At 39.9% G+C, this 10,891-nt stretch overlaps 1 non-coding gene across 1 annotated transcript; it reads right to left on the bottom strand.

The window, feature by feature from the left end:
* Positions 1 to 6,526: 6,526 nt before the first annotated feature.
* Positions 6,527 to 6,630, bottom strand: LOC147487596 (small nucleolar RNA R71). The gene has a single exon (XR_015203391.1). It is a non-coding gene; the product is annotated as a small nucleolar RNA R71 (small nucleolar RNA).
* Between the last annotated feature and the right edge of the window lie 4,261 nt (positions 6,631 to 10,891).

The raw sequence follows: 10,891 nt of genomic DNA on the forward strand, positions 1-10,891 counted from the left end.
CCCTTATGCTAAATATAGAGATAAACCACCGTATCCCCATAGAATAGTTGTGTCTAAAAAGGACAATAATTTTGATGAGATTAGGGAAGTGTATAAACATTTGACTACAAACCTACTTTTTCTACATCCTATAAAAAGTCTACCTGGACACACTAAGTTTTTGAAAGAGTTGTGCACCACGAAAAGTAAACGAACATACCCCAAGAAGCCTTCTTAACTGAACAATATCCATCTTTATCTTAACTTAACGGAATCGTTAAGTACGAGGACCCTAGTCGTCCTACTATACAATGCACCTTGGGAGATTACTTCATAACAACTACATTATTAGACCTAGGGGCGAGTGTTAACCTACTCTCTTTTTATTTATATAAACAACTTGGTCTCCATGAACTTAAACCAACAAAAATGACTTTGCAGTTAGCCGATCGTTCTATTAAGTATCCCATGGGCATAGTTGAAAATATTCTGGTCAAAGTTCAAGACTTTTACTACCTAGCCGACTTCGTTATTCTCCACACAGAAGTTGCGCATGATTCTATTCCCATCATCTTATGGCGTCCTTTCTTGGCAACCACCAATGCCCAAATCAATTGTCGGGATGGCTCAATGACTCCTTCCTTTGGAAATTTTTCTGTGGAGGTTAACATGTTTAGACTCAAGCATGGACAACTAGGTTTGCATGTAGAAGGGGAAGTGAAGTCCATTGAGAGTTTTGTATCTCACATTAGTGTGGCTGACTCTTTCTTCCCCACACTAGTAGATACCCCTCTTAGGGAAGGAGACAAAGATCACAATTTTGACTCCCTTAACATAACTGAAATAGAGGAATAATTTTTCACCCTGCCTTCCAACCTATAGGAGATGGAGTCAATCTTATAATGGATGAGATAGATGAATTCCTCAAATATGCAGATGACTACCATAATTATGTGGATGTAAACAACCTAGATGATGAATTCAATGAGTTTCTAAGAGCCTGTGATGATCCACCCTCTCAAGAAATACTGATAAGAGCCCAAAACTGTAGTTTTAACCCCTTCATAATATTGCTTTTAGACTAATTATGTGATTAATAAGTAAGAGTTAGTACTGTTATCGTGCTTTTGTGTATTCCAGGCATTGGAGTCAATTATGTGCAGAAATGCATCCCTTTTGCGAGATAAATGAGAAAAGGTTGGTTGCTAAGAAGTTTTATGATTAAAGGCCAAGAAAAAACTTTTTTAAAGCCCAGTCAAAGCTGAAAAGTCAAAATCAACGCGGGCAGAAATAGCGCATAAAAGTCAGTAGAACCTCCAAAGGCCGTATCTTTGGATTCAGACCTCCGAATTGAGCCTACCATATGTCAAAATGACCAGCTCGGAAAGATCTTTCTAATGGTCTAAGCCTTGACCCAATCAGAGGAGCAAAAGTGGATGAAAAGTCTGTTAAAGTCATTTCTAGCTGAAAACCCCTTTGTGGACTGAAGTAATGAGGTTTTGGGCTCGATTTTCCGGCCCAAAACATGGCTCCTAAGCCCAAGCATGAAATTGTGGATCTAGCCTCTTCTATATAAAGAGACTAAGACTTAGCTCTTAAGTTACTTAGTTAATTATCAAGAAATTAGTTTTCGAACATAGAAATTAGTTTTTAGAATCAAATACTTAGTTTATATTTCAAGTTACTTAGTTTCGAATTCAATACTTAGTTAGATTTAGTTTGTTTTAAATTCATATTTAGTTATTCATAATCTTAGTTCTAAATTAGTTTTAATCCAGCTTTAATTCACTTTGAATCATTAGACTATTGTTCAATTAGATTAATAAAGTTTAATTACTCATTCAATAATGACTTGTTCTTATTGTTCTTGTTCTAGAAATGATAGTTTAATGAGTAAAGGCTAAACCTCCATTAGAGGGGTTTGAGAAAGCCTTGATGATGACTCGATTTTTTATTAGTGTAGTAGCCATATTCAGGAATGCATCACATAAGTACTGGCCCAAGAGATAAGGCCCATACCATAGTATGTATTGGGCCCAGAGAATAGGCCCAGGACCATACTATGTCCCATGAGTAAAGCCTAAGAGAGGGATATAAAAAGAAAAAGAGGGAGGAAGAAGAGGAGGCAAGGAATAGAGGCATAGAAGGGGTGAGAGAGAGGTGAACTCCACGGGCGGCTTGATCCCGAGATGGGTGCGTAGGCAACCTGAATTGGTGCGGTCGGCGGCCGATCCAAAATATAGAGTGAATGTGAGTAAAGTTAGAGATTGGCGAGATTCGCGGTAAAGTGGTTGTAACAAATGGCACCGTCTGTGGGAACAGAAAAATTTTAAACAGATAAGTTTTCTCTCCATTCTTACAAAAAACACTCGAGCTTTTGACCATTTTCTGTTATTTCGTTCCTCTATTTTGGTTTCTTAAATGTTACTCTGAGAGAGAGGATGGTGATGTTTTGAGCTAAAAGATAAGGTTTTTGGAAGTGGGGCGGTTGAGTTTTGAAGAAAGATTAGATTTTGAGATGTGGGGCTGTTGTGTTTGAAGTTGAGTATAGCGGGTTTTAATATGGGGTGTTGAGTTTGAGTGCTTTAAGACTTAGGAAGATGGGTTTCTCTGTTTTGATATAATATAGTTTGGGGTAATAGAGAAAGGAAACATGTCTACTTTGGAGGAGAAGAGCAAAGCAAGAGGGTAGGGTGGTGATGAATGGAGGGGCACCTATTCTCTTTGAAGAAATGAAGATTGTGAAAGAGCTTCAAGATCAGTCAAGAACTAAGAAAAGTATAAACTCGGTGCGGGCATGCAGTCTTTGGTCCGCTTTGTTTCCTTGCCTCAAGTCGGCACCTTTTGTACTACTTTCCTCAAGAGCACAGTGAGCAGGAATAACCGAGTCTCACATCTGGACCACTTAATGGCCGGAGAAGAGGAGAGGGTAGTTCGAGTAATTAAAGAAGACGGTGGGGAATCAAGAGTGAAGCTTGGATGACTATGTTGGGTTCACTAGTCCGAGAGATCATACTGGTGCAAGTATGTTACATCCCATTGTTGTATCATGTCATTCACAAGTTAAATAGTCGATGTGAACGGTGGCAGAAGGATTCTGTGTGTTGTTGGTGGTGGTGAATCGGTCAGATCTGGTGGTGAGTGGAGAGATGGGTGGAGAAGATGGGGAAATGGGTCGGTTTGGACCCATTTCAGATCTTGGCAAACTGGGCCTGGTCTCGAGCTTGGGCCTTTCGGGTGACTATGTATATGCTAGTTCTTAGGTGACTAAAAGGAAGCGAAAAGGTGTTGGTAAGACAGGTTTTGTTGAGCAGAGGTCATTTTTGAATGTGTTTAGGAGCTTTGATCGACTATGGATTAGGCATTTATGGTTATGGATTAGGCTTTGATCTGAGGATGGTGCTAAAGAGTGTTGTTGCTGCAGTATGGACAGCTGCCTTTGTTGTTATATATGGACTGGTTTGGAGAGGGTCTAACAAAGCAGAAGTAATGCGAGAAGGTTTTCCTTATATTGCACTTTGTATATCTCCTCCCAAAGGTACTAGTAGTGGTTCTATTGGTTCTACCTTGGGTGCAGAACTTTCTCGAGGAAACTAATTGGAGAATCTTTAATGCCGTAACCGAGACGCGAATTTTTGTTGGTCGTGGCCTCAGTGAAGGGATTGTTGACAGCATGGAGCACTCAGTTTTCTGGATTCTCATTCTTGCCGCGAAGTTTAGTTTCAGTTTCTACTTCCAGATTAGGCCCAGGGGTGAACCGACGAAGGCTATATGGAAGCTTAAAAGAATAGATTATGATTGGCTTGAGTTATTTGGTATCACTAACAGATTGGCGGTCGGGCTGTTATGGCTTCCAGTGCTTTTGATTTGCCTTGTGGATATCTGAGAGATGGTAATTCAATATTCTCTTCGTTGGTTGGATCGTTGGTGGGTTATTTGACCATTTGGGGAGATTCGGAACATCCAACAGTTGAGGCTAAGGTTTCAGTTTTTTGCAACCTTTTTGCGGAGATAGATGACGTAATTCGGATTTAGAAGTTCACGGAAATCTACAAAACGATTGTAGTGCAACAGATTCATGCGAAGTTAATATCCCTTGTGGATTTCCTGGATAAGTGATAAGAGCCCAAAACTGTAGTTTTAACCCCTTAATAATCATACTGTTAGACCAATTATGTGAATAATAAGTAAGAGTTAATACTGATTACGTGTTTTTATGCATTTCAGGCTTCAAAGTCCATTATGTGCAGAAATGTGCCACTTTAGCGAGATAAAGGAGCAAAAGTCAAAAGAACTTCCGAATGCCATATCTTTGGACTCAGACCTCGGAATTGGGCCTACCTTATGTCAAAACGACCGGCTCGGAAAGAGCATTGCAATGGTACAAGCCTTGACCCAATCAGAGGAGCAAAAGTGAACGAAAAGTCTGTTGAAGCCGAATCTAGCTGAAGAGGCCTTTTTGGACTGAAAGAATTGGGTTTTGGGCCTGATTCTCTGGTCCAAAACATGGCTCCAAGCCCATGCACGATTTTTGGATCTGGATGTATAAAAAACAAAAGCTTAGCTCATTGTTAATGGGAGATTTTTAGTAGAGAATTAGGGTAGATAGCTTAGAATAGAAAGTAGCCATTAGAATAGCTTCTAGATCTAGATTTGATTGTTTTAATTAAGTTTAATTTCAAATCCAATTCTTGTTTAGATTAAACTATTAGAATCATTACTCTTAATTAGTTTGATTAATAAAATAGCTAGTTGTTAAATTTAGATTCTTGTCATTTACATTTGTGTTAGATCTGATTTCATTTATTGCTTGTCATTCAATTATTAGTTAGTAATTAGATTTTAATTATATATTGTTTAAATTAGATTAGTAAATTTCAATTCTTTATATCATGTTTAGTTTAGATTCAATGGGAAATGTTAGTTTGATGAATCAAGGCTAAAACCTCTGTTAGAGGGGTTGATGAAGCCTTGATGAAAACTTAGTTGTTAGTATAGAATTGTTTGTAGATTCTATTCCACTCTAGAAGGTCGTGTTTTAGCCATGAGAATGGGTGGACGACCTCACATGCTAGTTAGTACTTTCGGTAGAAATGCCATGAACACTAGGGATTAGAACTCGAATTTCTTGCCGAAGAACGTGAGAATCGAGATACAAGAATCTATACTAGGATATTAAGTTGGATTCGAGGTGGATTCAATTCCCCTTCTAATCCTTTTATCTAGATTCAAAACAATCATATTTCCATAGCATTCGTAGTTTAAATTCAAATAATCAATTTCATATTGCATCGTAGTATAATTCCCCTTCGTAAAGCTCTCATTGACTTAAGACTGACTAATTAGATTAGAGAACATCCATGCTAGAGCACTAGGAGTGGAACGAATTCGTTACTCCACTCTATTTCGATAGACTTGAGAGTAGGAAACTTTGATAAAATAGACACGTAAGATTAGTTTTAGTTTACTTACGTTTTGAATTCATCGTTCATTTCGTAGGTAAACTATTCATTTTACATTTATCAAATGGTGCCGCTGCCATCTTAGTTGCACTTTAGCATTGTTTTCATAATAGAATTAGTCATTTTAAGCCCCATTTCACCCACCCACCCTTGTTTGATTCATACCTGTGGTTGTCCATTTCAAAGTTGAAAAATTCGGTAAAATTACATTGAAGCGCGACGCCCTCCTTGAGCTGACCACCCTATAGCCTGGACATTGAGCGCGAACCGCCCCCAAGTGGAGCGCGACCCGCGCTAAAAACACTGTAATTTGAAAATTACTCGCCGAAGGCTTCTATATGCGTGGCCGCGGTTAAATTTTTCGGATTTCGGCGTTTTGATTCGAACTTTGATCTTTCATATTTTTCAGGTGTTCTAACTCGCTATATACACTGAACAAGCGTAAACAAGATGCTATTCATAAGCGAAGCAAGGACTTAATCAGGTATTCCTTTCTTCCACACCTCGCGATCTCGGTTAGAGGTTTCTACTAGTATATCGAATTGTTTGGAGTGTTGCATGTTTAGTTAAGTTCGACTTAGTTTTGCATGAGATTAAGGTCGGCCGAACAAAAACACCGAACGTAAATACACAACAACATCAACAATCAAATCTATCTAGTATACCACCCACTACACCTCTAACTACTATTTCACACACACCACCGATATAATGGGGAAGAAAGAGAGACTCCTCTCGGACTTCTACAAAGCCTTGAGCGATAGCCCCAAATCTTGCATCGTTTCTAGCAGACCAGTACCGGGGATTTGAGAATCCTCCAAATATTTTTAATTTGTTACCCGTTTTTCATGGTTTAGACCATGAAAAACCTTATCGGCTACATCGTAGGATTGAACAAGTCCTAACAACATTCCACCATCCTACGGTTGGTGCGGAACAAATTAAATTAAGGGTATTCCCTTTCACCTTAGCCGATAAGGCGTCTTGGTTAACTGCCCAAAGCGCCCTAATTACGTGGACTCGTGGGCTAAACTTGTTCAAATTTTGTTTATGGAACATTTTACCAACCCCTAAAGACGGATGAGATGCTTTCCAAGATTCATTTTTTCCGACAGAATCCTCATGAATCATTTTCAGAGGCTTGGAATCGTTTCACCGATCTCCTTATAGAGTGTCCACATCATAACTTAGCGAAAGACCGCGTTAGTTCATGCCTTTTTCAAAGGACTTCTACACCACCATAAAGAAGTCCTTGACATAATGAATGGGGTAGTTTCTTAAGCAAAGGAGCCTCGGAGGCTTATAAATTTTTAGAGGACCAAACTAAGTTTAAATAATAATTGGGGGTAGTGACGATTACTCCGCTCCGCTAGCTCTACTAATATGATTAAGGCGTCCGGTATGTTTGAAATTAAACACGATTCGAGCTTAAAACTCTAATCAAATCACTCACTAAAAAGGTAGAGGCCATTTCTGTACAACAAAAGCCTATCCCCATCATGAATGTAAATTCAAACCCATGTAGTTTTCATTTGGAGTCCCGAGCATCCCGGCTCCCACTATCCTATAGCCTATATGAACAGGCTTGTTCCATTAATAGTGAACCTAACGCCCCTTGGAGACAAAATCCCAACTCCGGTTGGAGAAATAACCAACAAGTCACACCTCAAGGGTACAATAATCAATATGTTAGGCCAACGCACAGCTTTAACCAAGCTCCACTACGACAAGGGCGTGGTCGGGTAATTTTAATAATTATAACAACCAAGTGCAACCTCGACAAGGTCAAGCACAAGGTCAAGGTAATTATAATAATTATAATGCTAATAGAGGTATCGTTCCGGTAAATAATAATTATCAGAATCCACCAATAAATAATTCACGTGAAATAATTCGGTCCACACCACCCGTGACTACTACACCCACATAACCGGATCGCCTTTGACACCTTCATACAAGTGAGCCAAAACTTTTCCAAACCATGGCTCAATCTAACCGGCAGCTTCTACAATCCGTTAATAATTTAACCCAACAGTTGGCTCAAGATAAAGCCCAAACCAAAGGTGTGTTGCCCAGTCACGCAATACCTAATCCTAAAACAACAAACACGACCTTTGAGGTAACCGATAATACTAGTAATGAATATGAAAATGTAGGTGAGATAAATGCCATCACCACTCTCCGTCAGAGTGGTTGATAACAAGGTAACTATGCCTATAGTTACCCCACCAAGAGTCCCTACACCTACTAATTTACTAGATAACGAAATAGAAACTGAAGAGCCTACCACCGTAGAGGTACCCGGTTACAACACAACCTAAGAAACAGAAAGCCACGGTTAAACATCGGGTGATACCATTGCTAAATATGGACGAAACCACCGTTTCCACAAAAATTAGCCATGTTAACTAGGGATACAAATTACGAGGAGATTAGGGACGTTTTCAAGAATCTAACTATAAACCTTCCCTTCCTCGAAGCTATTAAAAAGCTACCACATCATGCTAAGTTTCTTAAGGAATTGTGTACTACTAGGCGTAAGACAAATATACCAAAAGACGCCTTTTTAACAGAACAATTCCCAACCTTATCTGAACATAATGGAATTGTTAAGTACAAGGACCCTGGTCGTCCTACTGTACAATGCACCTTAGGAGATTCCTATACGACGACCGCGTTATTAGACCTGGGGGCTAGTGTTAACTTACTCCCATTTTATTTGTATAGACAAATAGGTCTAGACAAGATGCAACCCACTAAAATGACGTTGCAATTAGCTGATCGGTCTATTAAGTATCCTAAGGGTGTAGTCGAAAATGTGTCTGGTAAAAGTTAGGGATTTCTACTATCCGGCTGATTTTGTAGTCCTCGATCTGAGGAAAGTCGCTAACGACTGGGTCCGATCATTTTAGGGCGTCCTTTCCTGGCAACTGCCAATGCACTCATTAATTGCCGTGATGGTTCAATGTCCATGTCTTTTGGCCATCTTGTTGTTGAAGTCAATGTTTTTAAAACAAAGACACAATTACCCGATTCGTCTATGGATGGAGAGGTTAGCATGATCGAGAGCTTCGCTCGAGGTTATTTCAACAACACGTTCCCGAATAGTCATATGCCCAAAATTCTTTCCTTTGGAAAGTCAGACTCCAACATTTTCATCCCTACACTAGTCGATACACATATTATTGATGAGGACGGGATAGATGACTTTCTCAAAGATGTAGAGGACTACCATAGTAATGTGGATATGACCAATCTAGATGAGGAATTGATGAGTTTCTTGAGTAGGTGACAATTCACCCTATCAAAACTAACTTGCACAACATCCACCTTGACCCCTCCTTCCACCCTTTCAAAGGAATCTCGAGTTTGCACTCGATCCTTTTGTTTCTCCTATGCTTCATAATTTTTAAATCCTCCTAGCAAAACAGATACTTCGGAAGGACAAACTATTTGACACCTTCATTTTCAGAATTGAGACGGACCCTACACACACAATGAATGAATGAGTTCGGTGCTAAAACCACATCCTCATTGTGTACAGGCTGTCTTTCTACAACTTATCCATATCCACCATATTCTCCACAACCATTCACTTTTCCACACTTATTTACTAGAACACCCACTCATTCAAAAATTAAAAAGAAGGTGCATGATAGGTTACACAATAGGGTTATCCGACTTCGTTTTCATTCCACTAGGCTGCGTCGTAGGAAATCTTGGTGCTTGATTGTGTTTGGATATGTTTTCTGTGATATTTATTTATGGAATGATCCACAACTATTTCGGTTGTTGATATATGATCAACTGCATATTCATACATATGTTTTAGATAAAGTCTCGAGTATCTGACTATAAACGACTCAATTTTTGTGTTTGGTGCACTTCCTTTCACTTTAATATATTGGTGAGTGCACCATTAAGGTAACCGGGCCCTCCCTATGGAGTGTGTGGCTGTAAGTACCGGATCCTAAGTCCACGGTTCACATAGTTCACGTTTTCCACTCTTGCATGTTTTTCTCGGATTTTTGAGTCATGTTTCTCTATGGTGTGAATTATGTCTTTATTGCTTATTGTTTTTCCTTCTAAAAAAAAAAAAAAAAAAAAAAAAAAAAAATACACATAGTAATCTAGGAAGTCGGGGAATCGACTTTAAAAAGACCATCGCTAAAACAAATTTTCTAAGCCGTTGTAAAAAATTTGTTTGGGGGTGAAGGTGTTCGTGTTTCGCATACTAAAATGTTTTATGTCCCATTAGAGTTGCTTAGGCCGTTTTATTGTATTACGATTCGGATTGACATAATCTATTAATTTAGAGTTCATTCGTTCGCATAACTTACGTCATGCACGCCCTTCGAGGCGTTTTCCACTATCTCGTATGTCATCTGAAGTCGGAATAGAGTGTTTTATGGATCATTGGATAGGAAATTCTCTCCTGATCATTTCCATATCTCATTTAAAAAAATCGGACCGGTAACGAAGCGGCAATTTTGATTTGAAGTTCGTGAAAAAATCGAAAAAAAAAATCAAAAATTTCGATTTTGGGCTTGGGCCCAACCCGCGCCCACGCGCCCTTACCTCCACCAACAGTCGCGTTTCTTCTTCCTCCATTCCGCCATTAACGCCAAGCTTTAACCAAAACCTAAAACAAAATAAAAAATTAAAAAGAAAATACAATAAACCCACGCCCAAAATCAAATCCTAACCCCAAATCTTCTCCAAACACCACCCACCACAAACACCACCAATTCAAACCACCAAAAACCACCGAAAAATTCGAAATTCAAAACTGCCGCGCCACCACTCCACCACCACCACCATTTGCTTCAACCGCCTATTAAAATCCCACCACCACATCACATTTCAACCCTCACTCCATTCCAAACACTAGATGGCTCAACAATGGCCGAATTTTACCGGAGCAAGTTTTCATTTGCCGACCACTTCGCTACCGTTTTCACGTGTGTGAAATTGCTAGTAGACTGGAGTAGTTTATGGTACTTTCGACCGAAGCCTTCTACCACGAAGACTTGGTCCGACGGTTCTACAACACCGGGGAGTTGGAGGGGAGTAGGATTTTGTGTTGGTAAGGAAGAAGAGGAAGGAGTTGACTCATCGATTGTTGGCCGAGATTCTAGGCATCCCGCCTAGAATCCATCGATGCCACTTTACAGAGCCCCGGTTTGACGGGTAGAGCCTTTGATGGGCGGATCGTCATCAATGGGAGCTACAATACAAACTCCCATTGTGTTCGCCAGCATCCTCCGGGACCAACCAACCGGCTCTACTCGATGGATTGGTCGGAATGTCCTAGGGAAGGACAAGGTCGGTGACATCGGTCCGACGCCTCCGCCTCCACATCTTATGGGTACTCCAGGAGCGAAGCACGATTTCTGTATCTTGGAGTTTTGCTTGAGCATGATTAGGGGGTCGGAAAGTCTTTGGCACCT

This window comes from Coptis chinensis, chromosome 7, assembly GCF_015680905.1.
Source record: "Coptis chinensis isolate HL-2020 chromosome 7, ASM1568090v1, whole genome shotgun sequence".
Classification (NCBI taxonomy): Eukaryota; Viridiplantae; Streptophyta; class Magnoliopsida; order Ranunculales; family Ranunculaceae; genus Coptis; species Coptis chinensis.